This window comes from Prionailurus bengalensis, chromosome C1 (genome assembly GCF_016509475.1).
Source record: "Prionailurus bengalensis isolate Pbe53 chromosome C1, Fcat_Pben_1.1_paternal_pri, whole genome shotgun sequence".
Taxonomy (NCBI): domain Eukaryota; kingdom Metazoa; phylum Chordata; class Mammalia; order Carnivora; family Felidae; genus Prionailurus; species Prionailurus bengalensis.
In genome coordinates, this window is record NC_057345.1 from 148,295,253 (window position 1) to 148,314,831 (window position 19,579).

Sequence of the window (19,579 nt, forward strand, 5' to 3'; positions counted from 1 at the left end):
GCTAAAGTTATTTAAACTTTTTTTTTTCTTTACCGTGATTATTGTTTCTATTATACAATAGAAATTAAATTAATTAAATGAAATGAAATGAAATTCTTAAGGTGCACATCCATACTGCATTTTCAGTTATGGTTGTTTTGAACAAGCTTTCATGCCCCTAACCTGGAAACCTTTAAAACTTCCACTGCCAGGGTACATCCAGACCAATTAAATCACAACCTTGTGGGGTGGGAATGGGCACTGGGTTTGGAACCCCCCCTCACACTGGGTGCTTCCACTGTGAGAACAGATTTGGGAATCGCCCCATTAGAATGAGCCTGAAACAGGCATTTAAGGGAAAAGGTTGAGCCCATCAAAAGAAAAGGAACTAATTAGTCAAAGGCACAGTAAACAGTTAGGAAGGGTACCTAACTCACCTGGCCGATCCAGGACTTTAGAGCTGAAAGTCCAGCAACCTAGGATGGTTCTCAGTCCCAGGCAATCCCAGACAGTTTGGCCACCCTCTGCAGGTAAGACAGTGTCCGAAGTTTGGGAATGAGTGCTAGCATTTCCCAAAATGCTTTCTGCAAAACGCTATCTACTCTCCCTAGGCTGTTAACAGTTATGCATATAGCTACAAAGGGTTCCACTGTGGAATAACGTGAAAGACCAGGGATATTCCAGGGATATTCCAGGATAGAGGATTAAGATAAGGTGTTCCTCAAGGCCGGCTTCTCAGAACTTTCAGTGTAGTATGAAAATTCACACTGAGAAAAGGGTATAATGTCCTTCGTTTCTCAAACTTATTCGAGGGCATTTTTTTCGTGGTGTACTTTTTGATTTCGGTTTCAAGAAACTTCTTGTAACATGCTGCCTCACTTGTACTTCCAGATAATTTGGGGAAAATATAAATCTGATAATGTTACCTCTTCATTATCAATCCCATGCTTGAACACCGAAGTCCAAAGTCCTAACCAGGTCCTCTACGTCCCCAGCTCTCCCATCTTTTGCCTATTCCTTATGTTCTAGTCCAGTGTTTCTCAAACTTCAGAAGTATTCAAATCACCTGGGGATACTGTTGCCACACTGATTTTAAATCAGCAGAACTGGGTGGCCCTGAGACTCCACATTTGTAGTCAGGCCTGTGCCCAAACCGTCCCATTACTGCTGAACCAGGCACCACACCTTTGAGTAGCAGAGCTCTGGTCACATTCAGTTCTGAAGGATACTGTTCTTCTGATACTTCTGTGCCTCAAAGGCCCTTTTCCCACCTACCACCTTCCTCCTCAACCTTCAAGATGCTCAAGAGTATCATTCCTCTGAAAAGATGACCTCAGATGCCCTCCCGAACAAAACTGCACATCCCATCTTCATGTTTAGAGTTCCATTCTGGTGCTTTGCTCTGTGGTAGCTGGACTCTCTGCCTCTGAGCTCTCTGATGACCTTTTTATGGTTATAAGCTCAGTGCCTGGCACATAGTAGCTACTCAACAAATCTATATAGAAGGAAGGAGTAGCCACACAAAGGAGATAATACATGAAAGGTCCAGGGAGACCTTTAGAAAATAAGTTGTTATGCAGAATCAAGTTTGAAGCTTTGGAGTTTCGTGACTGGGGACCTTTAGCAAGAGAAGTAGAATTTAAGTGAACAGTGCAGAGATTCAAGTCATAAATGAGTATCATCACCTTTTTTTTTTTATACTATACAAAAAAAATTCCCAGTTTTCTCAAAATGAAAACTAAATCCAGATAATCTTCTGATTAACATTTAACAGACTAAAATCACCAGGCACAGTGGGAAATAAAGCACCATTTGACCTCCAAATCTGTGTTCATCTACTTTACAAAGAATCCTTCCGACAATTCTAAGTTTAAACAAACCTTTGTGCAAAGAGTGTTCCAACAGCTTTAATGTAGTCACAGCTGTCAAAATCATGGGCAATGTATCATACTTAAGAGAGCATTTGAAAATGTGTCAATAATTATAATTAGACACTTGTACCAGATCTAATATACTTTCACTACCCTTTAACTTCAACTGATGTAAAATTAAAACCAGTTTCTTAAAAGTGCAACTCTCAGATCATAATTTAATTCTAAAGTAGATATAAAACCTGTCACGCTACAAAGATACAGTACATTTTACTCAAGAGGAGAAAAGGCCGTGGTATTGTAATACATCATTTTAGGTAAGGTGAGCACCTTTAATGCTGAAAGGGTAAAATACATTATTGAGGTGACATAATCTTCCAATATTTACCTCACCCATTTGTATTAAAAGATTTTTCTCTTCAAAATTAGGCACAACCCACAGCTCAAAGACAGTAACTGTTAATATTCCCGTTTATTTCCTATCAGTCTTTTTTTTTTCCTCTGTCCATACATACGTAACTACAAATGTGGAATTGTACTATGTTTTATGTTTACTTACATTTATGGAATTGTATACAATTTATGGATATGGAATTGTACCATTTTTGTGTCCCACTTTTTCTACTTAATTTTGTTTTGTATACTCTTCATGGTCTATTCATTCCAAAAATTCCTGCGTGCCTAAATAAAATAAAATAAAGCAATATACTAGACACAGGATACACATGTACACTCAGAATACCAAACAAAGTCTCTGTTCTTGATATTTACCCCAGAGATACTGGTAGTGTGTGTGTGTGTGTGTGTGTGTATATATACATATATATATATATATATATATGTATATGTATATATATACGTATATATGCACATATATACGTATATATATGCATATATATACATATATATATATATAGTAGTATATATGTAACATACAGAAAAGGAGGAAGAATCTAACTAGATGGGATAGCCAGCAAAACCCTCTTTGAGAAGGTTCCATTTTAAGGTGAGATCTGTCCCTGAAAATTCATCTAGGATAATACTTTTGGTGATTATATAATATTCCATTTTATTAATAAAAATGTGTGTATATATATAACATACATATAAATGTTATATATGTAGGTTATTATAGAACATTTAAGTTGTTTCCTTCTTTGTTGTTGTTGCTACTCTACAGCTAGATGAATAAATTTGTATATTTAAAGAGTGTTAGTATTTTTTTTTTTTATGAGTAACCAAGGGCTCAAAATCTTTTCAAGGAAAATTACATTTATACTAGCAGTCCAAAATTTTTAGGTCTTTGAAAGGAAAATCCAAGCATGTTGCTTAATTCTGGGGGAGCCAATTTCTAAAGAAAAAATGCAGCATGGGAAAAAACATGAATTTTATATTAAATTTTATTTACTTGGGTTTGAATTCTTAAATCATCTAATTTGGAAACTGCCAGAAAACCCAACTATTTTATTAAGCTACACCAGCTAGACAACTCAAAATTCCCAGTAATCCCCTATTGTATCTTCTTCAGATTATAAAAACTTTGAGAGATCAAAAGCAGTCCACTCTGGTATGCTCCCAAATCATAAATAAAATTTTGCTGTTTCTTGAAAACTGTCTATCATAGGCTTATTGCTTTTTAAAAAACCTATTATAAAAATAAAACTTTTTTCCCTAAGTCTAAAAATCCATTGCCTCTATTCTTCATCAATAATAAAAAGCTGACTATACGAGTTTCTTGGTCACTAAATGCCTACTTACAACTCACTGTATTTTTTTTCTTAAAGATAATCAGCCCCATAAGCTCTGCTTTTAACATAAAGCACAAACCAGACACGGTGCTTTAAAACAATCAAAGTAAAGCTGTGGTTAGCAAGGCTTCCAAAGCTCAGGGTTCTTTAGACTCAAACTTACACAGGGGAAAAAAAAAAAAAAAGTCATCAGGTTCCATTTACTGGAAATACAAAAAAGGAGGGAGACTGAAAGAGAATCAACAAATAAGTAAACTTTAGAAATAGCTGAGTCTATGCTCTTCCTAACAGATGAGGAAAGAAAAGCACCACGAAGTGGTGCTTGGTTTACACCGGAGAACAGACCCTGCTGGAGTCTTGCGGGCTGCTCTGTCATTTCCACCAGGCCACTTTGCTCTACTAATACAGCTCAAAAATTAAATTCTTGGTACAACCTATACTGTAATTTACAATGTAGGGGTACCTGGGTGGCTCAGTCCGTTGGGCATCTGAATTCAGCTCAGGTTGTGATCTCAGGGTTCGTGAGCTCCAGCCAGGCAACAGGCTCTGTGCTGATTAGCGCAAAGCCTGCTTGGGGTCCTCTGTCTCCCTCTCTCTCTGCCCCTCCCCTGCTCTCACATGCACTCTCTCTCTCTCAAAAATAAACATTTAAAAAATAAATACACACATACATACATACATACATACATACATACATACATAAAATGTAAAAACCCTTAGATTCAGTAATTCCAGTCTTTGATATTTACCCTCAGATATACAGCAGACAGACAGGTACATCTACACCTACATATAAACCAATCTATAGACGCGCATAGTAGCATATGTGAAAATTGTCACTGCAACATTGTAACATAATGTTACCTAAAATACGTAAAAGACTAGTTAAATAAATTATGAAACACCCACACTATGGAATACCTTTCAAAACAATAAGGAAACTGCTCATACTACTAGGAAAAGATTTCCAAGATAAACTGAGTGAAAAAAGCCAGGTACAAAACTGAAACATGCACACTATGATACTGTATTTATAAGAAAAACACATTAGTGTATGGTTGTAAATGTAGAGATGATCACTGGAAGGATATACAATTAGTTTCTTTTTTAAGTTTATTTATTTATTTATTTCGAGACAGACGGGGAGTGTGAGCAAGGGAGGGGCAGAGAAAGAGGAAAAGAGAATCCCAAGCAGGCTCCACGCTACAAGCTGTGCAGCCCTACTGGGCGCTCAAACTCACTAACTGTGAGACCATGACCTGAGCCGAAACGGAGTCCATCACTTAGCCGACTGAGCCCCCCAGGTGCCCCTACAATTAGTTTTAATGATGGTATTTCCTTAGGAAGAGAAAGTAGAAGTCTGGAGGACAAAAGTTACCTTCCTACACTTCAAATCTTGTACGGAGCACATATAATACAACATAAATGACGTCTCTAAAACATAAGCTATTATAAAAAAAGTATATATCTTATTTTTAAGAAAAAAATTATGGGAACCCATATTAACATACTCATGTGATAAAATAAAGCTATGAATTAGAAATAAAAACACCAATGTGATTTTTTTAGAGTCATGTGGCCCAAAAAGGAGACCATAATGTCTGAGACAAAAGGTATGAGAATAACACAATACCGTATATTAACTGTACTGGAATTAAAATAAAAAGCTTAATTTAAAAACAGTATGAGAACGGGCACTGGGTAGCTCAGGTGGTTAAGCGTCCAACTTCGGCTAAAGTCATGACCTTAGGATTCGTGAGTTCGAACCCCACATAGGGCTCTCTGCTGACAGCTCAGAGCCTGGAGTTGGCTTTGTATTCTGATACTCCCTCTCCCTCTGCCCCTCCCCCGCTCACGCTCCATCTCTCTTTCTCTCAAAACTAAATAAACATGAAAAAAAATTTTTAATAAAATAAAACAAAAAATAATAAAAAATGTTTTCTAAAATAAAAGTATGAGAACAAAGGAAATGCCCTCCTGGAAGATTTTCATGCTAACTATCCACATCTGTGAAAGATTCTCTCCACCTGTGCTTAGAATGTCCTACACCGGTAAGACCTTCAGGGACCGAACGGGAACCAAGCGGGAGAAGGAGAGCAGCTGAGGAGGACCTTGCTGATTAAGTAACAATGAGCTGGAGGGAATCCTAAACAAACAAGCCAAGAAGAAAAAAACAAAAAACAAAAAACAAACCAAAAAACCCTCATCTGTAATTTGAAAAGGACATTCCATGCTAAACAGGCTAAAAGAATAAATCTCAAAAGAAGTCATTCACTTCCGGCATTGCTTTCCCCATCTCAGGGCTACAGCAACCACTTTTTCTATCACCTGTGATATTAAAAAAAGAAAAAAAAATCATTGTCAGGTTTGGGTTTTTTTTTGCCTATTTTAAGTTCAGTGAAATAGTCGTAAACATAAAGTACAGGTGTCATCCTTCAAACAGTACAACAGTCTTTGATTCCATGAGCTGTTTATCAGGTCCCGTGTTCAAAACTTGAAGACTGTTACTGTATCCTTTTTTAGGATAAACATTTGATTTATTTGCAAGATAAGGCACTTGACCCCCAAAAAAGTCAATAAGAGACTTTGAGCTGTTTGTAACTGGTTCATTTTATCATTCAGACCTTAGCCCACTTCTTGCTGTTTCCAAATGGGACCTTTCTCCCCCAGATCCAAATGTCCCAGGATGGCGTCCTCTCACACGGATCCAAGAGCCACAGTGCCAACCCCTTATCTGCCGGTTCCAGTGTCATACTCCTTGACGTGAGCCTCAAGGAAGCCCACTTCTATGTGCTTACTCCACCAGAACCTGAACCCCAATACAAGCCCTACTCGAAACCAGCTCCTCTCACCCCTTCGTTTGAAGATCAACACCTTTTTCTCAGCCATCCATGTTCCATACGTCAGATACTTCCGCCTCCCACGCACCCTTCCTTTCTTCACAAAAATGATTTGTTCACCTTGTGGCTTCTCCAGCCGAAGGCCAAACCCCTAACTGTACCCTACTCTCATTTCCTTTGGCTGCTGGGCCTCTACCCTTCCCACTAATCTGTGGCTATCTAACAGGCTATACAGAAGGCTATAGATATCAGAGGTTTCAAACCCATACGCCTGTAGGGACAAGGTAAAGTTAGGATGTAAGAGAGAGCAGGCTAAGAGAATAAAGGAACAATGGCAGGTGAGGCTGGGCCTCAGTGTTGGGAGAAAACAGGGTGAGCCGGGACTGTGGCAAACAGAGCACACATGTCCGCTCAGACAGACAGAATCACAAGGGGCTCTGGCAGGTTCCTGCAGGAATGCAGGTCTTGGGCGGCCAGGGCTTGCAGTTCTGCCGAAGGAGGTGGAAACTGGAACTTCTTACAGGAAATCTCCCCATATTTAAACAACGGCAACCATTTCAAAAAGAAAACAAGTAAAATGTTTTACAGGCGCAATCTGACAGGACATAACTCTCAGGTGTAGTCAGTCCGGGGGGCCACCAGTTTTCAAACCCTGCTTTACAGCAAGTGACTTTGGAACATACAGCCTAAGTTAAAGTTCAGATGTATGACTACAGACAGTTTCCATCACCCGAGTCTCAGTTTCTCCTTCTGTAAAATGGGGTAATAAAAGGTACCTTATAGTGTGGGTGTGAGCGATAAATGAGAGAATGCAAGTAAGGGGCCTGACCAGGGCCTCCCTTACAGACGTTCCGTTACAGTTGCTGTTTTAGGATCAAGTCAAAAATCGTTAGCCTGGCGTTCAACATAAACCTTCATTTGGCCCTAAGGCTTCCTTTCGAATCTTTCCTCTACATTGCTCATTTTAGTATACTCTACACAGCCACGTCACATCCTGAGGCTTTTGACTTCCAGGAGTTACCATACACACTCGGCAGAAAAAGTAAACAAATAATGTGGGGGAGGGGGTACAACAGAGCCGTTTAAATGGTACCCACCATTGGAGTTAACTTTGACTGTGGAATCAGCGCATGGCCAGACATGAGTTGGCCACTCCTTCCAATTGTCTCAGGGCACGAGGCCTCTCTGAGAAGCTGCACCTCAAGGCAGTGAGTCTGAGTCTAGCGACGAAAACATGGGCAACTATGTTTTTATACAACTTGGCTCTTAAGCAAAAGCCAACTACCTCTTACTTACTTGCCTCGTTCCCTGGTTTTGACAGGTTGCCTACTCCACAACCTATACATAGACGGATCTCTCTCAAAAGGATAACATCAAAGTGGTACCTTTTTCCAAGGCCAGCCAAACAGTCACTTCCTCAAAGGTGTTGTGTGATCGTTATCCCTCTGTATCTTGTGACCAAGGTACTTGGCCTTCTGCCATTTATAGTTAGATGTGCAACTCTTCAATCCCTTCCTCAAGTGCACCTGAAGATCTACTTTATTTTACTGTACTCTCCATGCCCAGTCCCAAGGACAGGAAGACTTGACAAATGCTCAATAAAAGAAGAAGAAGAGGGGAAATGATGAAGGATGGGCAGCAAGGCAGGAAGATTTTAATGATAAGAACAATGAAAAAAAACGGTAAGGACAATGACAACAATGGTGACTGCAGCCACCAATTAAGCTCTTACATCTTTAAATGCAAAGAGTTGTCCCCTACTAACCTTGTTTTGTGTTTGTGAGCAATAACTGTATCGGGTGATCTTCTCTACATCTCTCCCATCCTTTTGGTACAGGTGACCTAAAAAGGGACTCCCATTGTCCCCTTATTACTGAGAGTCACCATCCCATTCAAATATAATCTTAGCAAACAGGGAGCTAAGTGGCTCCTGCCACCAGCTTAAATTAATTAGCCCCACCTTTGATGCTGATTAGGATCAAGATGATGATACCCTCTTGGAGCTGGTCCAAAGCACATATTAGTCACTTTAATCTGATGTGGAGAAACACGCAAAGACCCCTACACAGAGAAAAGAACAATGGCTCGGGGGGAACGGTGGGAGAGCAGAAGGGCCAAGGCCATCTGTAGAATAACTGAGACTCATACAAAAAGAAAAACAAAATTCTCATCCAGGTTAGCAAATGTCCAACAAACAAATTAAGGCTGATTTCCACAATATCTAGAAGGTTTTGTTTTTGTTTTTGTTTTGTTCCCAAACTCCTGGCTAAAATGCATCAGCAAGTTGTGAAATCAATTTAGTCAATAAAGATCAGAATTTTTTTTACGTTTACTTATTTATTTTGAGAGAATGAGAAGGCGTAAGTTGGGGAGGGGAAGAGAGAGAGGAGAGAAAAAAAGAATCCCAAGCAGGCTCTACACTGTCAGCACAGAGCCCAATGTGGGGCTTGAACGCACGAACTGTGAGATCATGACCTAAGCCAAAGTCGCTGCTTAATGGACAGAGTCACCCAGGCACCCCAAGACCAGATTTTTTTTTATAAAAATTGACCAGAGGGATGCCTGGGTGGCTCAGACAGTTGGGTGTCAGACTTCAGCTCAGGTCGTGATCTCATGGTTTGTGAGTTTGAACCCCACATAAAGCTCTCTGCTGTCAGCTCAGAGCCCACTTCAGAGCCTCTGTCCCCCTCTCTCTGCCCTTCCCCCAGGTTCTCTCACACTCTCTCTCAAAAATAAACATAAAAAAACTGACTAGAAATGAGGAAGCCCTACTGTATTTTTTTTAACGTTTATTTATTATTGAGAGACAGAGAGAGACAGAGCATGAGCAGGAGAGGGAGACACAGAATATGAAGCAGGCTCCAGGCTCCGAGCTGTCAGCACAGAGCCTGATGTGGGGCTTGAACTCACAAACTGCAAGATCATGACATGAGCTAAAGTCGGACGCCTAACCAACTGAGCCACTCAGGTGCCCCACTATTGTACTGTTTTATAAAAAATATAATTCAGCCTTATTTTTAATATGCATGTGTGTATGTGTGTGTACTCAGTCATGATGTAAAAAAACGTATTGCTGAGAGTAGAAAATGTTTCCAAAACACTGAAATAGAACATTTATGTTCATATAATCTCCAGGGATTGAAACTTTCCATTTTTCACTAGGCCATACTCATAAAATAAGAGAATATTGGTTCTTGCCACCTGTTGCACACAACAGTTCAGTTCTTCCAAGTTCAAAACACATTTAAGAAAATATCACTGGGTTGGGGCACCTGGGTAGCTCAGTCGGTTAAGCGTCCGACTTCAGCTCAGGTCACAATCTCACGGTCCGTGAGTTCGAGCCCCGCGTCAGGCTCTGGGCTGATGGCTCAGAGCCTGGAGCCTGGTTCCGATTCTGTGTCTCCCTCTCTCTCTGCCCCTCCCCCGTTCATGCTCTGTCTCTCTCTGTCTCAAAAATAAATAAACGTTAAAAAAAAAAAAAAAGAAAATATCACTGGGCACACTTCTCCTTACCACGTTCTTTATTCTCAAAAGGAAGGTAAAGGTAACTCTAGATAACCACCTACACTTTTTCTTCCTACTGGATGTTCCTATGTATACTTCTTCCTTGTGTAAGTCCCTGACATCAAGTTACAAGCCCCAAAGCTCCAGCTTTCTTAGTGGTATTCACTTATAAGTATTAACCTATAACATAAGGAAAATGATCAGTCAAGCACATTATGTTTTCACCAAGAGCATAATGTCATTCATCAACAGCTTCAATTCCGAACTTGGTTGAAAATATCACCTCATGCTGTTTTAAAGGGACACATGCACCCCAATGTTTATAGCAGCACTATCAACAATAGCCAAAGTATGGAAAGAGCCCAAATGTCCATCGATGGATGAACGGATAAAGAAGAAGTGGTATATACATACAATGGAGTATTAACTCGGCAATCAAAAAGAATGAAATCTTACCATTTGCAACTACGTGGATGGAACTGGAGGGTATTATGCTAAGCGAAATTAGTCAGAGAAAGACAAATATCATACGACTTCACTCATATGAGGAATTTAAGATACAAAATAGATGAACACAGGGAAGGGATGCAAAAATTATATAAAAACGGAGAGGGACAAAACAGAAGAGACATAAAAATGGAGAACAAACTGAGGGTTACGGGAGGGGTTGTGGGAGGGGGGATGGGCTAAATGGGTAAGGGGCACTAAGGAATCTACTCCTGAAATCAGTGTTGCACTATATGCTAACTAATTTGGATGTAAATTTTTAAAAAATTAAAGACAGTTAAAAAAAAAGACACATCACCTCAACTCATCCCCTCTACACCTGAATGCTTTTCCTCAAGTTCTTTTCATTGCACATCTTTCTCAGTACCCACTGTCTTCAAACTCCAAGTACCATCCCACATCTAATATCCAGCTTTGCCTAAGACTACCCCTATGTTCATTTATCCCCTCTGTACATTTCCTATCAAACTCAAGGTTATTTTTAGAGGTTCAATCAATAATTCTTTCGTAATTGCCTAAAAAGGAAAAATAAAAACTAGAGCACTCTTATTTTCTTTTGTTACTATTTTTTAAGTAAGCTCTACAGCCAATGTGGGGCTTGAACTCGTGACCCTGAGGATCAAGAGTAGCATGCTCTACTGACAGAGCCAGCCAGGTGCCCCAGAACCATCTTATTTTCAATGTCATCCATGCTGCATGGAGGCTAGCAAAGACCCATCCCGGCTTTCAAAGATGAGCAAGGCACCCTGCTATCAAGTATTCAAGCAGAAAAGGTCTACATGGCACGCCCACTCAAATCAGCCCTTAAAACCTATCAAAAGAGAAGTTCGCTCTAAATTCCATCCATCGTCCAAAGAGGTCATCCACATTCCACCTCTCGCAAGAGCACTGCCTACCACGCTGTTTTCACTGTCGACCGTTTGTGAATAGGCACAACAGGAGAAAGTCAGTGAAGGAGTCAATTCATCCAAGAAAGTGAGTCCCAGCCATATACACAGGATTCCACGTTCTGTAGTATATTAAGCATGAGTTGAGATATTCTTCCAAAAACAAAAAAAAAAGGTTTTTGCCCTTAAATCCAAAACAACCTTAAAAAAAGCATAAACTCAAATGATTCACTAAGTTACAGTATTTCCTAAACTCATCCTTAAGGACCTCTGTGTCTTACCAGAGGTCATCTTCTCTCAGGCTGTCCCCCTGAGTGCTGGGCTTGTCTGCTTCTCTAATATGCAATCATCCATTTAGTCTCTCAACAAGTAAAAAAAATGGTTTACTGACTGTGTGGTCTGGACCAGGCATTGTGTTAGGTGCAAAACATATACAAAAGATGAATAAGACACAGTCCTTGCCCTCAAAGAGCTCAGTGAAAGAATTTTGAAAGGTTTAAACTGGGAAGAACAATGAATTGTGTCCAACAAATAAATGGAGGAATGAATAACTTGAAGTCCTTGCCCTTAAAAATGTCAATCAAGTCCCAGGATGAGTAGTAAAGATGATAAAATGCTAGGAAAATGTCAAAACACAAAATCCAGGAAGTATTCCTGTAATGAGAGTACTCTGAGCCCCGAAGGATTTGGCTGTCCCCAAAAGTGTATGGGGGGGGGGCAATGCAAAGGGACAGACTCCAAGGCTTGGCCTTATGATGAGAAAGAGCAGAACCTATCAGGACACCTATGCTAGAGGGGGACCCCCTAAACTTGCCTCATCATCCAAAAAAACAAATTCAACCTACTGCATGAACCTCCATAAAATTTGGAAAAACTAAAACTCAGTGTCACTTTCCTGGTCACAGAAATAAAGGCCAAGTACCCAGAGCAAACAATGAAGCAACCCGAATGGGCAAAGTGGAATGTTGGTCAGAGGCTGAAACCCAAAAATCAAACAACTGAGTAGTGGCTCTGAAAAACAAAACTCTCATGGATCACAGAAGAGACTTTAGACATATAAACAAGCTCAGATTTCCCCAAATGCATATAAGAGCACAGGAATATTATTTGACTCTGCAGTTTGAATATTGGGGATGGGAAAGTATCGGTTTTAACTTCAAAAAGGAATCTGCTAGGTCTCGTTAGTTCATTTGGGGAACATAAGGTCAAGCAAAACTACCTCCCATCGGAACCAAAGGCCATGATTTGCCAACCGCACCATCCTGATGAAGCTCTTTCAAAAGGAATCTTTTATTTGAATGCCCTTTCCAATAGACAAATCCCACTTTGGAACTTCTGATTCTTAAACTAGCCCGGCAAGCAAGAGCAGTCTATGGCCAACTGCTGAAAAAGAAGAGGTAAACCTTCCACTTGGTCCTTCTGAGAGTTGAAATTGGCCACAGAAAGAAACACAAAGTTCTCACTCCAAGAGATCAAAGAAGGCATTTTGTACCAGGAAACCGAATTCAAATTCTCATTTCCAGGAATAAAGCCGCAGTGCCCAATACTTGCTTGGGAAAATAAAACAAGAGACTATGTGGACTCCAATTAAAATCTCTGATGGCTTTATTTCCCAGCCTCACCAGTTTAATGCTGTTAACATTTTACCCAGGCTTTGCTTTAACTTAAACACCAGCTTCCCATTCGGAATGGCCATACTTACCCACTGGGTAAAAAGGAAAGCGTTGTTAACACTTCATGACAGCATTTTTTGTCCCATCCTGAGCACTAGATGTAGGCGACAAGGTGAGGCTGACAAGTGCCAGCTTCAGCTAAGCCCAAGTCCCCCATAACCACAGTCAAGAGAAACCATGCTGCAGCCCATGCTATTATTTTAGTCACAATATTGAAATGCATGTGGCAGCAGAGTAGAGAAGAGGGGACATACCGCAATCTCATTCAGGTATGACAACAATCAGCTTGCTTTAAAATTATCACCTGGGGTCTCACCAATCGGCCAACAGATTTACATGCCTACTTCATTCACACAAGCACCAAGCTAAGTCTGTAGTCAGAATAGTGTGGTGAAATATTCCCCAAGTAATCATTATGTTAATAGTCATGTGTTTAATTTTATCTTTTTACAAAACAAAAATATGTATTATGTATGCAGGCTATAAAGTCTAAAAATAAAATCAGCACCTTTGAACCCACCGCTCAACCCAAAAACCAGAATGTCACCCACGCTCTATCATCTACCTACCTCCTCCACCCTGATCCCCAGGTTCTTGCAAAACACACACACACACACACACACACACACGCACATGCACACACGCAAACACACACCAGGTAATCACTGTCCTGTATTTGGGGTTTTAGTTTAAGTATAAGTGCATCTTTATGTCCTATTACCAAAAAGTGAGTTGGCTTTCCAAATATGGCAGTGAAATAGTGTTTCCTCTTAAAAGATGACATCTTTTAGGGTTTTTTTTTTTTAAGGTCAATCACTGCTTTAAAGAAAAATACTAAATGATTGATAGACTGAAACTTAGCCATGGTAAACTCATGAAGACAGTGTATGAGTCAGTGAAATTTGGCAAACACTGGCAAAAGTGCCCAAGAACATGGGTTCCAGAGTCTCACAAACTCCTGGTTCAAATCCCCAGTCCACTACTGACCAGCTCTACAATGAGGGCAACTCGCTCAATCTTGAGAAGCCTCAATTTCTTACCATAAATGCCTGAAATAATGATAAAAACATATGGTTGTTGTGAGCATGTAATGAAAAATGCATGTAAAGAGCTGAGCATGGTACCTCACACATGTCCAGAGCTCACCGTCATATCTGTCATTAAATTCACTCAAAACCTATAAGTGGGTTTTGCTACCATTAACAGTTTCCTTCTCTCCAGTTTCTACCAAGTTGTGCATTAGATCTCTTCACATAAAAATAAAACAAGGTGCAGGGATCCAAGAGAAGAACATGCACAGAGGACAGTTCCCAGTCCTTGCTCCTCTTTGTCTAAAGTACTTTTGACACACACACACACACACACACACGTTGATCCCATCTTCACCTCGTGACCTTGAATCACAGGATCATTTTTCAAATGCATTTCTGCCCTGTCCCTTCCTCCCCCAGAAGGCTGGACTACTTGATCTAACCTTACCTAGAAGTCTATCATGATCATCACAGTATTAGTTCAGGGAAATCTAGAATAAGATAGAGGCATCGTCTCTATCTACCGATTCAATCACTGTTAGCTGTTCCATGGACAGATGCAGAAAATTTAGTAAATCACTACTTTGAAAAAAAAATCATTACAATGCTAGTAATGGCATTAAGTTCCCCACTTCTGAAATTAATTACATTCCCAAATAAGGCATACTCCTCGATCTCTACTCGGCATCCTTAATATTCTTTTAAATTACTTAGAGATAACAAGAAACTTACTCAGATTCAAATAATCACTCTCTTCCAAGGTACAAAAGTTGTAAAACTACTACCCAAATCAAATTTTATTCAAAACCACTCTCACCATTTCATGTAAAATTCGCCCAAACCACCAGAAAATGAGCATGAACCCCATCCATACCCATTCCAGCCCTTGATTTTTGCCAGCTATCCAGAATTTATTGCAACCTCATTCACCACCTTTGAGTGTTTGCATGAGAGGTGACAGTAGCAATGCTATTACCCACCGCACAATTCCATCAATTTAAGGCCTGCACTTTTCAGCTTCAAAAGACTTCCGTTTTGTTTTTGGTTTTTGTTCCAGGCCAGAAAACAAAAAACAACTGAATCACAAAAAAACGGGATTTGGTCTTAGAAGCCAGATGGTCCAAGTCCCGTCCAGGCCTTAAGATAACTTCCTGACCCACGTCCCCATCAGTGAAATAGGTGAGGTCCATATTTCACACTTAGGCATACTGTAAAGCTGGATGGCCAGACCAGTGCCTGAGGTCAGCACAAGTCTAATGTCTGCTGGCTGCCCAAGCCCGGGCCCCTGGCCAGCCACCCAGCTCCAGAGACAAGTGCCAAGACATACTATAGTGTTTCCATTTAAGGCCTGCCACTTGGATCAGCCCATCTCTGAAATTTCTTAACACCACCTTTCCAGGAAGAATTTTTTTGGGGGAAAAGGGAGGTGGTGTCTATTTTTTGCCACCGCCTTCCCTTGGGCTGTCAGAGCAGTCTGCATCTCTGGGACAGGATTCTTTAAAACCACTGGGTTATATCTAAGTCACAATTAGAGGGCCTCTTTTCAAAAATATACAAACTATGTATGAGATCAGTCCTTTTTCTCATCACGTAACTCCCATCTCACACACACACACACACACCTCAAAAAAGAAAGAAAAGAAAGCCCAATAAAATGAACAAATCCACTGATTACTTCACTACCTCTCTTTAAAAGCCAAATTAAGCACAACTTTTAAACCAAGACTTTTCTTCTGCTACTAAGTGGAATGTTTTCTTCCCTAAGTAGTTTCCTACTTAGAACAGCGTTTCTCCCATGCAAGGAGCGTTCAAAACTCCAGGGAAATGAGGGGAGGAGGGGAGACATGTCTGGCGCAAACTGGACAGACCTAAGCCAGCCTAGAACCCGAAGGAAGTTAGTGAATCCAGCGGCCCCAGAGGCCCCACATCTCTCCCCAGCGCGCCCAAGGTTCTAGCCTCACTGTTTTGGTTACAGTGTTGAAGGAAGGGTTTTAAACTTGGCAAAGTACCGTGCAACATCTGTAACCACATTTGCCTTCTGGGGATCGGGAGATGAATCCCACATTCCTGGCTTTGAAGCTTTTTGAAACTGCAGCTAGGAAGAACGGAGGGCGGGAGGGAGTTGAGCAGAGTTTATTGGCTGTCTCTCCAGCAGAAAATTCCTCTTGGAAGAGACGGATATTTTGAGGGTGGGGGTGATTAGCCCATCCCTTCACTCCGTACCAAGCTCAGCTGGGAAGGTGAGCCCGTGGCCAGGCGGCCAGATCGATTTACAAGTCAGCGGCGCACACCCTGAAGGAGTTCACTACACACACACACGCACACATACACACACACACACACACACACACACACACACACACACACAGAGGCACACGCGCACACTCCGCAAACCAGAGACCCCCCACTCCATGCCTCTGTCCTCTCCCATATCCCACCAGCAGTTCAGGCCCAAAGCAAGACAGTTTTGTTCCGCGGCTGCTTCCCCCACCGAGAGTGGATGAAGCTTGGGGGAGAAAGGAATGAAAGCGAGGGGGAGGCACCGCAGACGCCCACCCTCCCACCCCCAATCCCAGCCTCTTCTCCAGCCAGGCTCCCTCCTCCCACGGTCCTCCCGGGTCCCGCGGCGCGGCCGGCGACCTGCCCTCACCTCTGGTCCCGCCGCGGCCGGGGCTGAGCCGCGGGAGGCGGAGTGCGAGCCAGCCGGGCGCTGCAGGTCGGCGCGGAGCGGCGCGGCGCGGCGCGGGGCGGGGCGGGGCGGTGCAGCCGGCGAGAGAGCCCGGAACTCTGCGGGGCCGAGGGCCGGCGGCCGGCCCCGAGCGGCGGCCGCGGCGGCTGCAGCCGGGCGGTGCGTGCGGCCACGGGCTCCCCAGCCCTCGGGCCGGCGCGGCTGGCCGAGGAGCAGCCTGGCAGCGGCGGCGGCGGCAGCGGCAGCCACCCGGGGGAAAGAGCCGGGGGAGGGAGGGGAGGCGGGGTGAAGAGGAGGAGGAGGAGGAGGAGGAGGAGGAGGAGGAGGAGGAGGAAGGGGAGGAGGGCGGGCGGAATAAACTTCCCGAGGCGCAGCGGCACGGGCTTGGAGGGCGGCCGCGGGCGGGGCGGGCGGCCCGGGGGGGAGGCTCGCCCGAGGGGCGGCGGGGGAGACGGTCACTGAGAGTAGAAAAGTTCCCCCGGCGCGGAGGGGGAGGCTGCGGCGGCGGCGGCGGCTGCAAAGAGCAGGAGCCGGAGCGGGAGGAGCGGGAGGAGGAGGAGAAGGAAGTGGCTGCGGAGCGCTCGGCCAATGAGTGTCTGGAGCTGTGATTAACCAGGCAGCAACACATCATTTCCTCCCGGCGCGGATCCAGGGAGCCGGGAGGGAGAGGGAAGGCGGCGGGGCGGGGCCGTCCCCGCGCCCCCTGCAGGCGCCCGGCCGGGGGCGAGCCCGCCGAGCCCCGCCGAGCCTGGCCTGGCCGCCCCCGGCGCGCCCGGCGCGGTCTGGCGGGCCCGGAGGAGGCTGCGAGCGCTGTCGCCCGCGGGGCTTCTCAGAGGCGGGGCGGCGGCGGGGCAGGCCCGAGCCGGGCTCCCGCGGCCGGGGTGGGAGGAGGAGAGGCCGCGCGGCGCGGGTGAGTGCCCAGGTAGGCGCGGGCGGGGCCGTCTGGACAGCTCCCGGGGGCGCGAGGGGCGGGAGGGCTGCCTCCCGGGCCCCTCGACTGCGGGCGGCGCCCGGCTGGGGTCCTGCAGGTCAGAGAGAAGCCTCAGTGTTCTCATCCAGGCCATTTCTGACCTGCCTTCAAATCCCCTTCCACTTTGCTCATTTCCTTGCAAGGTCTGGGGTTATGCAAGAGCTTACCATTTTTGCAGTCGGCCTCCTTACCGATAAAACTAAGGGGGGAGAGGGGGAGGAGGGAGCGTGCGGGGGAGGGGGCTTCTGCAGTCATCTAGCCCTGTCCTAGGCGCCAGGGGAGCTTACTGTGGAAAGGAAGGAACATTCCCCGCCGCCGAGAGGCTGACAACCTCGGTCCTTAGATACACAAAAACACTCCAGTGTTCTAATATTATCCAGAGCATCAAAAAGGCATGCGAGGATCAAATTTTGCATGGTGCCTGCTGAGTGTAAGGAAAGCACCAAGCCATTTCCTCTGCCCTCTGGAAGCTTATAATGTACTGTCCTATCACAAAGCAAAATAAAAGCATGAAACCAATAAATGGGGATACCATAAAGTATTTTTATCTCTACAGGTTCATTCATGCAGCAGGCATTTATTGGGTGACTGCAGTACTGCAAAGGTTGCAAAGGAAATGGAAGATCTGGTCCCTGCAGGTCAGTTTACAATCCAATTAGGAACGCAAGGCATATATACGTGAAACATCTAGAAAATCATACCCAGGTATTATTACATAAGCAAAAAGATGTAGAAAAGGGGGGGGGGCATTTTTTCATAAAGGGAAGGACAATACCTGTATGCCTGGTGAGAATCAGGAGTGGAAATTCCAGGTCAATCAACCAAAAGTGCCTATATGCCTACCTACTCTGTAGAACATTAGAACAGGGACCTCTGTGTCACTTAACTGAAGCTCTGCCATTTATAAACTGTGTGACCTTGGGCATGTATTTAACCTCTATGAAGGGAATAAAGCCTGTTTCCAGGTTTGTTGTGTGATTCAAATGAAATTACACTTACATAAAAGCTTCTCAAGGTGCTGTGTGAATGTTCCTCAACTGGGTACGTTTCTGGAGCTCTCATTTTACTGGCCTCTTCTTGGTGGCCTTTGTAGTCTCCCATAGGCTGTAAGCTCCATGAGGGCAGGGGCCAGGTTTGGTGGTGTTCACTGTGTATCATCATCATGCCTAGCAGAGTGGCACATGTGGGTGCCCAGCAAAAGTTTGCTGAATAAGTGAATAAAGGAACTAATGAATCCTGCTATGCTTTTAACTGTTCATTTTATGTGTTCCTTCAGTAGTGGTCTTGTGTGACTGGCTCAATGCAAAACCCTCTAACTCGACCTTCCTGTGACTAACTTGTATTCCAGGAGACTATCTGGGAGGATTCAAGGTAGTTCTTGTGGCCTTGTAACAATAAAGTGATGATTGCACATGTGTGTACATGTGCATGTGTGTGTGTGAAGCAGGAGGATAGATAACGCAAGGGTATAGCCCGTCACACAAGCCCTAGCCACACAAGGATACAGCCCAGATACAGTCCTTTGCCTTTGGATACCTTAATCCAGAGTTGGTCAGCCTAGGTACTGTTGACATCTTTGGCTGGATAATTGCTGTGGGGTGTGTCCTGTGCATTGTACAATGTTTTGCAGCATCCTTGACCTCTATCCATTAGATGCAAAGAGGATGCCTTTTCTCCACAGCTGTGACATAGTTTTTACTTTTTTGGTTAATGTTTATTTATTTTTGAGAGAGAGAGAGAGACAGAGCAGGCGCAGGGGAGGGGCAGAGAGAGAGGGAGACACAGAATCCGAAGCAAGCTCCAGGGTCTGAGCTGTCAGCACAGAGCCCAACATGGGGCTTGAACCCACGAACCATGATATCATGACCTGAGCTGAAGTC

At 43.7% G+C, this 19,579-nt stretch overlaps 1 protein-coding gene across 1 annotated transcript in view; it reads right to left on the bottom strand.

The window, feature by feature from the left end:
- ACVR1 (activin A receptor type 1) overlaps positions 1–16,762 on the bottom strand; it is a 141,452-nt gene extending 124,690 nt beyond the window's left edge. The window contains exon 1 of the mRNA XM_043576775.1: positions 16,691–16,762. The gene's annotated coding sequence lies outside the window, so the exon portion shown is untranslated. The remainder of the gene's footprint in view (positions 1–16,690) is intronic.
- Positions 16,763–19,579: the final 2,817 nt, after the last annotated feature.